The sequence below is a fragment of the Rhipicephalus sanguineus genome, chromosome 10, assembly GCF_013339695.2.
Source record: "Rhipicephalus sanguineus isolate Rsan-2018 chromosome 10, BIME_Rsan_1.4, whole genome shotgun sequence".
NCBI classification, from domain to species: Eukaryota; Metazoa; Arthropoda; class Arachnida; order Ixodida; family Ixodidae; genus Rhipicephalus; species Rhipicephalus sanguineus.
The window spans coordinates 104,051,720-104,068,360 of record NC_051185.1 but is presented as its reverse complement, the minus strand read 5'-3'; positions in this window follow the sequence as shown (position 1 = coordinate 104,068,360).

The window sequence follows — 16,641 nt, the reverse complement described above, 5'->3', positions numbered from 1 at the left end:
GAATGAGAGACAGAAGAAGTCGGCTTTTAGCTAACACTTACACTTCTACTTCTACTAACGTTTCCTACTGAAAATGCCAATGGCTGCTAATGGGGAATGAGAGACAGAAGAATTCGGCTTTTAGTTAACGCGCACGCTGCGAATTTTTTATTGTTCAACAACGCACAGGAGAAATCTCCCACCGGCACCACCTTGTAGGTCAAAGCGTAAGACTTGTTACGGACTACTACGACGATGACGACTACGAGGGACGAACGGGTGCCGCCTTAAGGAGCTTCGCCCCTAAAAAGGTTCCGTCAACGGGCATCGAACACACGACCGCTCGGTCCGCAACATCAGATGCCGGGCACGCTATCCACTGCGCCACGGTCACAGACTCCAGAGGCTTTACAAACGCGCCTTTTATGTCTACCACTCTCCCGGTCGGCGGCTTGGTGTTGCCCTCTGGGAGCGCTCAGGTAAAGTAATTCGTCATTCCTATGGCCTCCGCAATTAGCACCTGCAGCGCGTTACACGTCCGTCCCATTCGGCGCGTTTCCAATAGAAGTTCAATTTTGTCAATGCCTTACACCGCGAGGTGAAGCGTCGTAAAAGCGTCGGCCTCCCTCATAGCATCACGCTACTCCAAACCAAACAGTAGCTCTGCGACGCGCGCCTGCCTCACCTGGCTGTAACACCGCGTTCACCGCTCGCCCGGAGCAAAATCGCGGCCGGGCTACCGGGGCGGCTCGACGCGCTTTGCGTTTCCCTCTAGTTTAGCCGTGGTGTTCAATCACAATTTAATATGCCGCGAGATGGCGAAAACGTTCTGCGTCCAATATGCGACGCTCTTCTGACTATCACACCTCGTTCTTTGATACGCTTTCACCGTTAACTACTACAGCTACCACAAGGGTTTGTTTAATCATTTAGCATGGAGGTTAGTCGTCGCGATGGAGATGCACCACCAATCATCAAAGTGGGTGCATACACGTTAAACGGTGCCATTAGCTGCCAGACATCAATATACATTGTGCAAACACCCTTATATCAATGTACAGTAAACATTCAGTTACTTCTGTACAGGCACGCTTTACTTTCGTGTTATTCGGATTCCTATGACGGAGGGATCAACCATGTTTTTGCAATACTCGTGTTGACGCCGACTCCGCGGGACGACGCTCAATTTTTGCTTTTGATGAGGCATCTGAGGCTTTCGCCTGAAAACTGGTTCATTGATTGATCTGCCAACAGAGAATATTTGCACGCTTCGACCGGAACCAAACAAGTATTACATTCTTGCAGAGGCGAAGGCCAGGCGACGCGCATTTTTCGGGCAGAGACTGCATTAATGCTCGGAAGTGTTGTTGTTCAGACGAGTTGGTAATCCATGAACTTCGCTTCTATTAGCGCGGTACAAATAAGAAGGAGACACGACATGACAAACAGGTAGGCGCTAAGCCTAATTTTAGCCTAAGTCTAGATTAGCCTAGCCTAAGCCTAGTTTTAGCCTAATTAGCGCCTACCTCTGTGTCGTGTCGTGTCTACTTGTTATTTGTACCGCGCAAATACACGCTAAGTTCTTGCAATAATGCGATGGCGTGAAAGATCTCGTTTCGCAGAAAAGCCGGTGTGTGCGTCGGTGTAGACGTCGTTCGTTGTAAGCGAAACATCGGCTTTCTTCGTGAGTGAAAAGTCGGAATAGATGTAGATAAATAAATACAAAAACTTGGAGGAGGATTGAGCTCTTCCTTCAAGAGTAGAACGCGATAGCGTAATCGGGCCCCGTGCGCACTGCCTTCTCAACTGCTAGAAAGTCGAACGTCCCGACAGTGTTTAGACATCCTGAGATCAGTACTCAGCTAGAACTAGTATTTTATTCAGAAACGACCAAAAATATTTACATTACTGAAGAGAAAGCACCTGGCTGGCCTCCGAACGAAAAGCAGCTGGTACTACTCTCTTCTAGATGTGCGAGGCGGGCGAACCGCAGTTTTGTGGACGGAGCTCATTCTTAGGCTGTAGCCAACCTCAGGACACGTTTCTCTCATTGCGTTTGTGGTTAGACAAAGAGGGTCACGATTTAGAATACTGTGAACTCTACTGTGGGAGAGATATGAACTGAGCCGTTACGTGGAAAGCGTTTTAAAATTAACTGACGATCTAGAGTATGATCAGAGTGCGTTATGCAGCGGACCACAACCCAACAGCGCTGCAACTGGAGCCGATAGTGCGAGAATCGTCGCACAAACCTCTTTCGTTTCACCAACATTAGTGACGCCGGTTTCTCTACTATTTTTTTTAAACTAGAGACCTCAGCTTTATATATGCATCATTTTAGGAAATGCTGTGAAAACATAGGCAATAAAACCACTAAACTGTATAAAAAGTATTTTAATAGAAACCATTAATTCTGTTTCAGCCTAATGGTGACGCTTTAGGCTTGACACATAACGTTTTTTTGTCGTAAACAACTCGGGCAATGTCGCGCAAATAAGACGGAATGTGCAGCATTCGAGATTACCGCCGTCAGCGCTCCGGCATGCTGCTGGAGCCGATCGTGGAGGCCATGTGGTATGCTTGCTAATGGACATTGTTTGGGACAGATTGCGCCGGAGAGCGGACGCCTATAAGCGCATCAGCATATACTGTGAGAATTAATTCACAATGAACCTTGCAGTAATGAAACGCAAAGAATGTGAAGTCTCAATAAGTGTGACGTGATGGTCCCGAATGGTAATCTCATAATGGTATCAGCGCGAACGCTCGCGACTTCAGTTCTATGCAGCAAATCTGAAATGTTTCCGGTTTGAAAAGTTAGAAAAGGTGTGTAAGATAATTCCACACAGAACCTCCTCCGGAATCCTTCTAAATACTTCGAAAGCGTTTGCACTAATCACCTGATGTTTGTTGGACGTTTGGCATATTTCCGAGGAACACTGGCAAACCAACCGCAAAATGCAACAGCGCTGTCGCGATAGCAGTGTGTTAGGTGAGCAGGAAACGACAGATAGGCGGTGCGCTATTTGCTCTCGACGACGTCCTGTAACACGCTCTTGTAGTTCTCGCGCATGTTCTGCGTTGCGAATTTCCCTGGAACGTCGTTGTCGGGTTGTATTGCCAGGGCGCCTCTCCTGTCTTAACAAGAAGCTTTCTGTGCCTCACTGATTCGCCCGTGAGCGTCGAAAGCTCACTCGAGGAACATTCGAGCATTCAGCGCATCTGCGCGTGGAATGGAAAAAAGTCGCACTAGATATGCATCGTAGAACATTACAGTTTACATTCGCAGTTGTATCGTTAACATCAATGGGAGCTTCAACCACGAACTTTATACGAATGCGTGCAGCACATAAAGGGCGAAGTTTGCGATCGACTCTGGTTCGACAATCAGGTGTCCTCGCTGTCATGCAGGCGCTCGGACGATCAGCGCGGCAAGGCTTTCGGTATGATTCACGAGTACCATCCGGGTCTCGGCAATCCAGCTGGGATACCAGTTTGCGGCACGTGCAAGCACACTTTGGTCTGTGGCAAGCTACCTAGCTTCAGCACTGAACGGTTACGTCTACCTCGGATGCCCTAAGGTCTACTGAAGCTGAACGCCATGGAGGAGCGACTGTTTACGCCTCGACGTCTGACCGCTCCAGTGAGTCACCCCCGTATTCTTAAACGGGGCCTGTGCAATTGTTACTTTTCTTACCTCATTTTCTGGGAGTTTTAACGTGACACTGTAGTAGTGAGTGTGAGAGAGTGAGAACTTTATTGTGGTCCAAAAGTGGCAGAAGCTGAACGCGACTGGAGGTCCCGCTAGCTCATCCAGGTGGCTCCACTTAGGAAGGTGCCGGACGCTGGAGCCTCTCGGCGATGTTCCGGGCCCTCTGGACTGCCAGGAGTATGTTGCTGAGATCCATGCTGCGCATGGCAGCCTCCCAGGAAGGTTTGTCTGATAATCCTGAACCCAAATTAAAGGGCACAGCCAGAGCATATGTTCGAAATTGCAGTGCACGTGATTACAGTGCTGACAGTGAGGTGAAAAGTCTGGATCGATTCTGTTTAGCATGGCTGGAGTGATGTACGTTTTTGTCTGCAGCTGTCGTAGTGTGACGCTGCGCTTTATTCAATTTAGGGTGTGGAGGGGGAAAGAGCCTGCGCCCTAGTTTGATGCTGAGGTGATCTCGTGGAATGATATTAATGGATATTTGAAGTCCATGCATCCCCGTTCCCGTCCCGTTTGAGATGGCGGTTCACCGCCGCGGGTAGCTAGTTCCCGCGCTAGCTGGTGAGCGCTCTCGTTAGGGTTGCCGGTTGGGGAGGATGAGATGTTGCCCATGTAAGCCGGGAACCATATGATGTGTGTTAGGGGATCTTCCCCTTCGTTAGCCTCAGTAGTCGTCTTATTAACAATGCTTGCGGCTGCGGCGAAGACGAAGCCGGATGAAAATGACCTGATGGCAGTTCGCGAGTCCGAAAAGATGGTGACGTCCCTTCTTTGTTCTTGAAGAGCTACCGCGATAGCCAGTTCCTCGGCTTCGTTAGTGAAGCCGGTGACCACCGTGGCCGCGTTAACTAGTGATACCTTGGCATTGACGACTGTGACGACATACGCGTCCTTCTTCCAGTATTTGGCTGCATCAAGAAAGAGGGCGGTTGAGCTGGAATCGATCTTCCCCAGGATGGCCTCGGCTCTTGCTTTTCTTCGCCCTTCATTGCGCACGGGATGGATGTTCCAGGGGACCGGGTCGACGCATATGGCCCCTCTTATCGCTGAGGAGATCTTGTCTTTCTCGGGGGGCATTAACAGGGTTTGCAGCCCTGCCTCCAGGGGGATCCTGGTGTCTGCTTTTGTGAGAGGCAATCGGCAAATGAGCTGTTCGTTGAGCTTGAAAGAGCTCCGTTGCTGTGTTGTGCAGTCCGAGCTTCAATAGCCGCCCCGTGTTGGTGCTTTTTGGAAGATAAGAACCCGTTTAACCCCTGTCCTGATAAGACCATCAATATTATTGAGCTCGATCTTCTTCAATTTCAAGAAAGGGGCAGCGTAGATAAAGTGGCTGATGAGGAACGCATGGAAGGCTTTCATGAGATTGTCCTCTTTAAGCCCTGTCCTCTTGTTGGCAACTCTGGAGATGACTCTGGTGAAGCTGTGAGTACTCTTCTCGATACGTCTGAGTGCCTAAGTGTTGTTATTGCTGTGCTTTCCAATTGTCATGCCAGGAACCTTGATTGAGTCAAAGATGGGGATTGTTTTTCCGCTTTTGAACCACAGGCAAATAGACGCCCCGTCGACCTCCGGCCACCGTCTCGGGAAACGCTTGTGGAGGAGGAGTTCGGACTTGTTAGGTGACATCTGTAGCCCTGTGCTAGCCAAAAAGTCGTCCGTGACGTCGAGTGCCCGTTGTAGGTTTCCCTCCAGCTTGCCAAGAGGGCCCTCCGCCGACCATATGGTGATGTCGTCCGCGTATATTACGTGGCCGATTCCCGGAACGTCGGCGAGCGGCTTGGATGGGTTGTGCATTGCAATGTTAAATAAAAGCGGGGACAACACCGACTCTTGCGGTGTGCCAATGTTACCCAGTGTGTATTCCTTGCACTTGATTTGGCCAATATGAAATGTAGCCTTTCTATCTGCCAGAAAAGACTTAACAAAGGTGTGAAACGTGTCGCCAAGGCTCAAGTTGGAAATTTTATTCAGAATATGCTCATGCCTGACCGTGTCAAAGGCCTTTGCCAGGTCGAGCGCCAGTATCCCTTTGATGTCCAGAGATGTGCCGTCAATTATGGCATTCTTAATGAGGAGCATAGCGTCTTGTGTGGTCAATGATTTCCGGAAGCCCACCATGTTGTGGCGAAAGAGGCCTTCGTCCTCAATGTGCTCGCTAATTCGGTTATGAATGGCATGTTCAGCTACTTTTCCGAGGCATGACGTGAGCGGTATCGGTCGCATCTTCTATGCTTCAAGGGGCTTTCCCGGTTTGGGTATGAATACGACCTTGGCTGTTCTCCACTCCTCGAGGACTTGCCATCGGACCACACTTGGTTGATTTTTTCTGTAATGACTTCTATCGCTGCGTTGCCCAGATTTCTAAGGAGCTTGTTGGTAATTCTGTCTGGGCGGGCGCCGACCGTAGTAGTAGTGGTTCCGCTTCGTTCAACAGAAAAAGCGGAATATACTGCTCGCCGCTGCTATTCAAAGTTGTCTCGGAGTCGCGTTAAGAAATAGATATGTTATACGTGTGGTTGAGCGTTCAAATTAGACTGTTACGCATGTTGAGGAAAGCAAGCATTTGTCTTTTCTCTACTACCTACGGAAGCGGCGTTTTACTGTCGTTTTTTTTTAAATAGCAGCATATGTTGTCGGTTAATAGGGACTGATGTGTATGTTTCTTTTTCTTAAAAGCGTTTCTTGACATACGGTATCGTTCATGCAAAATGTTAATCTTACGAGGATGCTGGAGTTAGCAGTTAATTATTTCCACCAATGTTTTTTATTCGCCCTGCACTTGTTGATGTGCCTAACGTGCCATTATCTATGGACGTTTTTAATTTTGTTAATTCTGTCTCCAAGTCCACGCAGCTGCCACATTTAAAAATTTTAACACGATAGTGTTTTATGCCGGGGTCCACCAAGACTTTCAGGGACGTATTTCTGCCACAGAAATGACGTCGAAAAAATTTACACGATAAGATAGCAAAGAAAAAAAGTTCCGTCAACGCGCATCGAGCCCACGACCGCTCGGTCCACAGAAACAGATGCCGGGCACGCTAACCACTGCGCCACGGTCACAGACTCTAGAGACTTTACAAACGCGCCTTTTATATCTACCACTATCCCGGTCGGCAGGGTGGCGTTGCCCTCTGGAAGCGGTAAAGTAAAGTAATTCGTCATTACTGTGGCGTCCGTGATTAACACCTGCAACGCGTTACACGTCCGTCCCATTCGGCGCGTCTTCAATAGAAGTTCAATTATGTCAATGCCTTAACACACCGCGAGGTGGCGATCTTAGCCCAAGCGTCGTAATAGCGTTGGCTTCGGTCATAGCATCACGCTAATCCAAACCAAAAATAGCTCTGCGACGCGCACCTGCCTCACCTGGCTGTTACACCGCGTTTCCGGTCACGCGCTCGCCCCGAGAAAAATCACAGCCGGAGGGCGTCACGACACGCTTTGCGTTTCCCTCTAGTCCGGCCGTGGTGTTCAATCACATTCTAACATGCCGCGGGATGGCGACGAAGTTCTGCTTCCAATATGCGACGCTCTTCTTGCTATCAGACCTCGTCCCTGAATACGCTTTCACCTTTAACTACTACAGCTACCACAAGGTATTGTGTAATCATTTAACATGGACGTTAGCCGTCCGGTTAGAGATGTACCACCAATAATCAAAGTGGGTGCATCCACGTTAAACGGTGCTGTAGCTGCCAGGCATCAATATACATTGTGCAAACTTTCTTATATCAATGTAGAGCAAATATTCAGTTACTTCTGTAAGGGCACGCTTTACTTTCGTGTTATTTTGATTCCTATGACCAAGGGATCTACCAACTTTTTTGTCCTGTCTTCTCACTCTGGAAGCGCGGATGACCTGTACTTAGTGCACGAATGTCCTATGTACTAAAGTTTTGGCTTTGATTTGCAGTTGATGACTCCAGAGAATACCTGCTGAGGAGGACATAGGTGTCTGTGCTGTATTGCGAAGCTTTGGCAGTACATAATCCATAGAACATCCTTGGTGATTGTGCACATAGTGAGACTGAAGCCGCTTGTGACTTTTGGAGCTGTTCTGTTTTAACAACGACCGCGTGGGTGCTCTCAACCTGGAAGGAAATGCCCCTAAGGAGAAGAGTAGTTCGCTCTGATTATTCTACGAAGACGACAGCAACGAAATGGTGTGAAAAATACTCAAGGACGTTGCAGTCATCGTGGGCACTTCCGGTCACAAGAACCTTGTAAATATATGTAAACAAATCGTCTTGAAATGCGAAGCGAAACGCTACGCGCGTCGTGTCTTCCCTCTAGCGTGGCCGTTACTTCTCACAGGGCGAGCAGGGAACGCGGTGCGACAGCCAGGCGAGCGTCGGAGAGCTATTTGTCGATATGAATGGATGCTATGAGCGAGGCTTGCTAAAACCACCACATCGCGGTGTGTTAAAGCGTTGACAATCTTGAACCTGTATTGGAAACGCGCCGAGATGGACGCTCGTTGCAACGGCGCGTTTTCTTTGTTTGTTTTTTCCGAGACTGGTGGCACAGAAGTCACCGCCCCGTAATAAAGGGGGCGCTCATAGCGTCCATCCATCCGAGAGCACTGCGAGAGGCAAGTCTGAAAGATAAAAGGCGTGTTCATGTCGCCTCCGTAATGTGTTGGGCGGCAGCCCAACACATTACGGAGGCGACATGAACACGCCCGCCAGGCAGCGTCAAAGACAGGGAGGTCCGGAGTTCGATTTCCACTGCGGAACGTTTTCTAATAGCTTTTTTTTTCTTTGCCATCTGATGGCGTTCATTTTGCTGATGTAGTTCCGTGACGGAAATACTTCATGAAAGTCTTGCTGGACCACGGCATAAAACAATTTCGTGTTAATATGGGCTATTGCTGTAACGTTAGCATGCCTGCCTGTTGGAACCGTGCCACCTCAATTTAATGTAAGAGGAATTGTGATGCATTATACAGAACATGTTTGATTTTTGTAGAACTGCTTTAGAGACAGTAGTGGCGGCGGTTTGGGCAGGTTGGTATTCCATCTTGAAAAAACTATGAGTGCACGGAAAACACGGACGACACAAAGACACACATATGCACACACTTAGGCGCTTACGTGTGTGCATAGGTGTGTCTTTTTGTCGTCTGTGTTTTCCGTGCGCTCATAGTTTTTTCTAGAGACAGTAGGATTGGGCGTGTTGGTACAACATGATAAAGAGTGCTTAACAGCGCAAGCGACAGGAGGGGATAGAAGAGAGGATACAGAGCGCTGAGCTTTCCTGCTTTCCTCTAGAATCGGAGCAGATGCTGTTTTTTGCGATCCTGTGCGAACACGAAAGGACAAGGATAACGCTAAATTCAGGTATTGACACTTCGACTGAGCAGAAATGAATTGGAAAGGTTAAATGAAAATTTATTGTATGTGCTTGATGAAGAACAACGTAGGTGACAAATACAAGTGTGTAAGCTGCAAGGTGTTTCTCAATCAAGCATATGCAGCCTACATACTGTCAATGTGATGTCTGAGCTTGTAGGACATCACAAAGAAGAAACAGGCGGTAGCCACACTAGCGTGACTAATGCAGTGCAGCTAGACAGATTAACTACAGCTTCGCTCCATTTGTATACTACGGTGCAAACGCTGCAATGCCATGCAAATGCTGCGCGTTTGGAAAGAGTGTTGATCTGTGTTCTTCTGTCGGCAGCCTGGTCCTTGCACAAAATAAAGAGGCAATAAATAATGAAAAACACAATGGCACATCAAAGCTGCATTTTTCTTTACTTCTAGTCACACATTAATTAATATTTTTTGCGTTAGAGAGCAGACATGTATGCTGTTGAGTTAACGAGATTTGACCATTTTCATACATACTTGGGCCAGGCACTTGCGCAGCTGAACAGACATGTGACTAACGCCCATCGACTTTTTTATCGAATGGCACGAATGTCCACTAATTATACTGTGTTCCTTTTTTTACAAATTGCCGTCGTTGCTTTAATAGAAGCAGTGTTATTAGAATGCTTGAAAATAAAACAATCTGATATAAAAATGCTCCTCTGCTGTATTACTATTATATCTCTTTGTGTTTGGCACGACATTTCGTACGTATCTGCGTACATTCCCGTTTCATACTGCACGACCTCCTGGTTATATTTCCTATTGCTGGGCTTGGCTATACTGTGAGCTGCATAAATATTGTATCTCGAAGCTACGAACCATGTAGTACTATAACTTTCAATACCACCAACTGCACACCCGTCGTTACCAGTCACATTGCCTTTTGTTTAACTAAACAGTCCAGAATAGTGATCTTATCAAGAAGGAGGAAAATGTGAAGAAAAAATAGGAGAACGTACCTTCTCATTGATACAGAAGAACGACTTGCGAAGGTATGCTTCTTCGTATTTCGGTTAGGGTAGCGAAGGTTTGCCTGAGTGAAAGCCCCTCAGGAGTACGGTGAATGCCGGCGCATGACAGTCAGATACGCATGCATGAAGCTAGCTCCAATAATTTACCCATGATTTGGAGGAAAGTCTGATATTACGTTTCTCTACCGCTTGTTCGTAAAGTTTTTCGCACCAGGCTCGAACGGCGTACGATCTTCATAGGAATACACGTGAAAGCACTGGCGTCCGTAGGAAGACTTGTAGCACTCGCACGGCGACTATCCGAAAGCATGTAATTCCACTGGCTCATCAACAGAATACGACGCATCACGGCACAAGCGAGTGGTCCTCTTGACATCATTGCCGTCTATATCAACGCCACAGTATAACTGAGCCGTTGCCGAACCGCTCGAAGACAGCTCCGTAGTAAATGGGCACCTTCATTGTCGAAAGAAATGCTGCGGTGATATGGCGGTGGCAGCTTGAATCATCGGAAAATTCCGACGAAGCGAGACACGCTCCGCATGGACGCCACGCTGACGCAAAACTTCACTCAAGGAGCGATTCAACGTAGCTCCCGCGCTACCTTGACTATCTCAAGTAAAACGCTCGAGATTTCCTCCAGTAGAGCAGCGTTTCGAGTGAAGGGCGATTCGTGAATTGGAAAACGGCCCTCAAGGAGCGTTTCGATTTAAGGGTCGGGTCAAGGAGCGTTTGTGAATACGGGGGTCGATCAGGCGCCTCATGCAGATGAAGGTGAAAGCCATCTTCTAAGCATTCTTTTTCTTCTCAGTAGATTGTGCTAACCACCCCCTCCCCTATTCCGAATGGTTTCTGCAGGTGACGTAGTTTACTCCTGTTTCCGGGATCGGCCGACGTTTGACGAAGCAACGTTGACATGCGATCATCTTAAGTCACGCCATGCCACATCATAACGACGCCCTGATGACGTCACAACGACCTCACAAATTTCAGCGATCCCTGGCGTCACGATAAGCCGCATGCTTATTTTTTGTATCACTTCGTGGTGACGCCGACGACGACGGTCCCTTTTCCCCTTTAATTCCCCATGTAAGCCTTTTGCCATAAAAAGGCGCATTGATCACGTCATCGCTGGAGCTTCTCGTTCACTCCGCCTTTTCGGTGCTCCTGCGACTAAAACAACAAAGCCGCACTCCTCGGAATCGTGGGTGCAGGCGTTCGATCACTCAGTCTTTGTGGCGTTCGCGTGATCTAAAGAGGAGGGTAATATAGCCTTGCCGGATGGCTTACACTTTGGACAGTAGAATTGACAGTTGGTCGAGTTGGTAAGGTTTCATGGTTATGAAACAGCGCAACGAAAAAACACTCAATATTCACAGCGAGGAATACACGAAGACAAGCGAGGAAGACAGGACTCTTCCTCGCATGCCTTCGCGTCTTCCTCTTCTGCGCTTGTATTCGTGTCCTCCTCGTTGTCAGTGTTGTGTGTTTTTTCGTTGCGCCGTTTCATAATCATTACCCCTTGGAGTCGTCATACGCGAATGCATTACGAACGGTGCAAGTTTTTCGCGACATTTGGTGCGGAAGAGCGAAGGCCAAAAGCAAATATACGCCAACATATTGTGAGATTAAAAGTACAGTGACCTTTGCGGTAATATGTAGAAAGAACTTCGATGTCACATTAAATATAAGGGGTCAATTCGCATTTGGAAACTATTATTGATACGAGCATAACCGCTTGCCAATACAATGGTGCGCAGGAAATCGGAGGTTTCGTGGAGGACGGTAGTTAGCAAGGTGGTTGCGAAAAATTCCACGCAGAATGTCCACCGCAACTCGTCTAAATTATTCGCAAGCGTTCGGTGTTATCACTTGCCGTTTTGTCGTCATATGCTGCTGTTTTCCAAGAACTGCGAGAGTGTCTTTTGGGATACAGTTGAAACCCGCAATAACGAAATCGGCGGGGAAAGCACAAAATTTCGCTCTTGCGGAAATTTCGTTGGCGCGAGAATGCAGCAGAAAAGACATGGAATTTACAAAAAACACATTTTAACTTCAAAAGTCCGTTTTCTTTGGCGGGCCTTACCATGCAGCACTTTCATGCCTCTCAATCGGGAATCTCGTTTGCCACGGTACAAAGTTCGCCCCCTGCACTGGTCAGTGACGGCGGCACTGCGCTGGCACCAGTACTATCATCAAGTGCGCCTACAGGCGAACCTTCTTCCGGCTGCACTGGATCAGCGCGGATCAGCGCAGAATCGTGGACAGCGAGCTACACGCAACGCCGAAGTCTTCAGCGATCTCCATTTTTTTCCTGCCCCTTTCAACCTCCCTGATGATCGAAGCCTTATCTTCCAGCGTGATGAACTTCCGCTTTTTCGTTGTAGGCGGCATCTTCGCAGGCAGCTAAATTGGACGCAGCAATCGCAACACACAGTTCACGTTACACCAAGCGACCAAGCAAACGCTCCACAAGTGGCTCCACACAAGCGACCATGTGGGCGCAAAGCCGACAAAGCCAAGCACAGAGCCAACCCAACGAACGAAACTCCACGAGGAATGTGGATTTAGCTACTTAGTCCGCGATAACGATCAGGTGGTTCGGCAAGCCATCATCATCATCATTGTCACCAGCTTTATGTTTTTTTTTGTAAACTGATGGCGGCTGCTTCTCAAGTGCGCTGTAGCGATAGTTCTGCACAATTTAAGCGTAGCATGGATGTATTTCAGCAGTTTTCGAATGTAGTTAATGTTGCGAGAGTAGATTATTTGCGCACTCGTGTTTCAAAAATTTCGTTAATGAGGGGCTGCGGTATGAATACCTTTCATAGTCGCGAGTTACGAAATGCATTGACTCCTATGGGTGTTCGCTGGTGCTCCGAAAATATTTCGTTGCGGTGAGAATTTCGTTCCCTCGGGATTTCGTTATCGCGGGTTTCGACTGTAATTGCGAGACACATTAAAAAATATTTTGAAACGCAAAAGTTCCGTCGCGATAGCAGCACGCTAATTAATGTGTACGAAACGAAGATCAGCCCGATAGCGTGCTCTTTGTTCTCGCAGCGATGTGATTCCCACACTTGGACTGTTTGCGGCTTTTTCTCGAAAGTTTTGTTTTTTTTCTCTTATTTATTTAGTATATTTATATGCACGAAACAAATTGCCGGTACGTCCCTACAGATCATATATGATATTTGTTGGAGTTGTATCGAGCGTAAGTCATACGATCAAATCATTAGGCACAAATATACGGTCATACGCAGCAACACACAAAATAATTATACTTATACATAAGAAATGTGCCAATATTAAGTGTGGGTAACACTCACATACAATATGCGATTGCCACATTTACTCAGTATACAAAATAATTTTTCAGTACACACGACAAGTACGCCAGATTTAACTAGGTGGTAGGCATGTTGTCATAAAGTTAGAAATTTATTCAACTCGTTAGTGCTAGTTATGCATTCGGGTGATCTATTTCGTTCCGCAATCGCGGGCTGGAAGAAAGGATATTAACCATGTGGACGAATATAAATAGGTGGCTACGAATATGTACTTTAAAAAGCATAGCTGCTGCATGGAGAAAATTCTTAGGGAAATTCCCGATCAAGTACTGCGTCATTGAAGTTTCGAGGAGTTTTCATAAAATATAAACAAAAGCAGAGAGGGTGAATCGCATATGAAAAGTGGAAACAAAGATGGCCGTGACTATTCACTAAGGAGAGGAAAAAAAGGAATCACAATAAAAATTGGCTGCGACAACAGAAAGGGCACCGCTTTACAATTTGGAGCCAGAGCTGAAGGAACACAGATAAAAACACGCTGCAGAAAACATTCAGAAAAGAGTGGAGGCATGCGTCTATCGTAAGAAAAATTCGAATATGAGATGTACTGCACTGCCTTGCGGTCCTGATAGGGGAAAGAATCGACCTCAAACGCATTTACCGCGCTTTCGTTTCCAGGTTGGCTTTGCTGCACGATTCGGTGACTTTGCCAGAAAAAAAAATGTTTAGTTGAATTACAGAAGGAAAGAACTTCATAACGCCGTGCCATTAGCGTTTCGTTGAATAAAGTGAATATTCGCAAAAAGTACCAAGACTACATGGCGCGATGATGCGAGCTGGCACAAAACGTGTTGGTGACAAATCTCGGGGAGCTCGTCGAACTGTTTTGTTTGTGAGACAAAGTTTACGAGATTACAGAAACGTATGGCTTTCGTAATGTTTACGCTAAAACTTTCAACACCTCGAGCAGTGTGTCGGAACAGAACGAAAACCAAAAAAAGATAAAAAAAACGATATTTTTGACCGTAACAAAAACGTAACCGAAACTTTATCTATTATTTCGTTCGGGAGTGAAACTGAAATTTTATAAATTGTTTTTCGCTTCATGAGAAAACTTGGCAATCCGGAACAACTGAGGTCATGCAAGGTGAGCACTTACGCATCTCACAAGGTACAGTACTAGCGCGTACCTCAGGCAGGTATTCCAAAGCAAAGATATGTTGAAATTGTGCGAAAATGGAAAACAGTGGCAACAAGAGATTTTTATAATAACGCAAGTGGACTTTCGCGCGCTTTTTAAGCAGGCCTGCGTGGAGAGGACATTGTCAGCGGTGAAGTTTTTACAGCGAAAGCTGTTTGAGATCACAACAGCCATTTTGGGGCCATAGTTGTCCGCCGCCGCCGGTGTGCGTAAATGCTATCGCGTGAGATAAGAAAAAAACATGGCTGATCCCCCTTTCGGTATCGGTATAACACATAGGAATCGGTATAACACGAAAGTGAAACATGTCTTCACAAGAGTAGTTGAGCGTTTATTGTGCATTGTTTCGCCACAAGGGCGAAGGAATGAATGCTATAGCAAGAAATTGTAATGTCACGCGAATAACGGCATACAGCTCGAAACTTGCAGCGCGCTCTAAAGCAGAAAGGACGCACGAAAACAACATATACAGGACGAGCCCGAACTAACAACTGTCAGAATTGTGACTTCTTTGCGTGTGAGCAGCGCACTCTTTTCGGAAACGCGGCCGCTGCAGCAAGCGAAGTGACCTTCGTTCTCTCTGAATCGTCAACGGAAACTTGCGGTGAAAGGACAAGACGTTACGAGCCGCCCTCATCATGATGTAAGCGCGTGCACACAAGAGATATCCACTGTAGAAGCGCGCTCGCATCGCGACGCGCGTGACGTCGACCTTTAAAGTGCGCCCTGCAGGCTCTTGCGCCATCTCGCTAGTGATAACAAGAACACGCTGACGCCACCGAGCTCTGAATATTACGAACGGTAAAGGGTGTATATAAATTGGTTGCCGTTAGTAAGCTTAAGAACGTGCGCTCTGTGGCCGTGTGGTTTCGCGCTGCGGAGCGAAGGGTCGAAGGTTCGACTCCCGGCAACGGAAATTTACCTTCTAGTTTTTTTTTTCTTTGCCATCTATTATTATATATTTTACAACGTCATATCCGTGACGGAAATACGTCAGTGGAGCCGCGGTGGACCCCGGCATAAAACACGTTAGTGTTAAAAATGAAATGTGAAACAAGTTTCTAGGATCGGATGGGAATTTAACCCGCGCCCTCATCATGGCAGTCGAGTGGCACCACAATGCCATACTGTTCCTTGTAACTCCTTCGCAAAAATACTCTATACAGGCGGCATGCCGGGCAAGGAATCGTGTTAACATACGTAATATAGCATGGCAGAAGAGTAAAATAACAACCTGGCGTCACACAATGCGAATAGCGCAACGAGTCGGTCGTTGAATTCTTCCAACCCGTTACAAAGGGCTCAGCTATAATTCTTCATCGTCATCAGCCACAACAAAAAGCGCACGTAATGCCTTACAGATGTGTAACGGGTGCCACGATTCTCCGAAGAATTACGAAAAATGGCATAGTGGGTGCTTCGCTACATCCGAAATATTACGATAAGTTATAGCCCAGTGGGTACTTTGCTTGTGTACTTGTATTAGTTGGGTGTCGACTTGAGCTTGTTGGTTCGTCATTCTCGTAAACTGTTGCGCGTGAACGACGTAGACAGGAAACACAAAAAGACACACACGGAGCGCACCGTGTGTGTCTTTTTGTGTTCCCTGTCTACGTCTTTCACGCGCAACAGTTTACGAGATTGTATTAGTTTCCCAAGAGAGTCTACAACGGGATCTGGACAGGCCGCTCTTCCAGCTTTCGCTGTGACTGTGCTGCGCGTTCCGCCCAGGCCTCGCGATTTTTTTGTGTCAGATACGCAGTCTCGCACATCGGAGAGTACACTCAATGACGTTCTGCTTCTGAGATCGTGATCACTCCCTTGACGGAAAGCATTGAGCCCGCTAAAAAACGTATTTGACATTTGAGAAAATAAATACTATGACATTGAAGGGTGTACTGGTTTGTGCTAGTTGGAAGGGATTCGTGGTACAGTCACTTCCGCTCCTCTGCACAATGTGACAAGAAGGTGTTTTAACCCTGCACCACTTCTTAACGAGGATGACAAGGAACTAATCACAAATCTAATGTTTTTTATGATGATCTTACCTTCAAATATTTGCATAAAAATAACCGTTACGGAACATTATTTTCTTTGTTCCGGAACA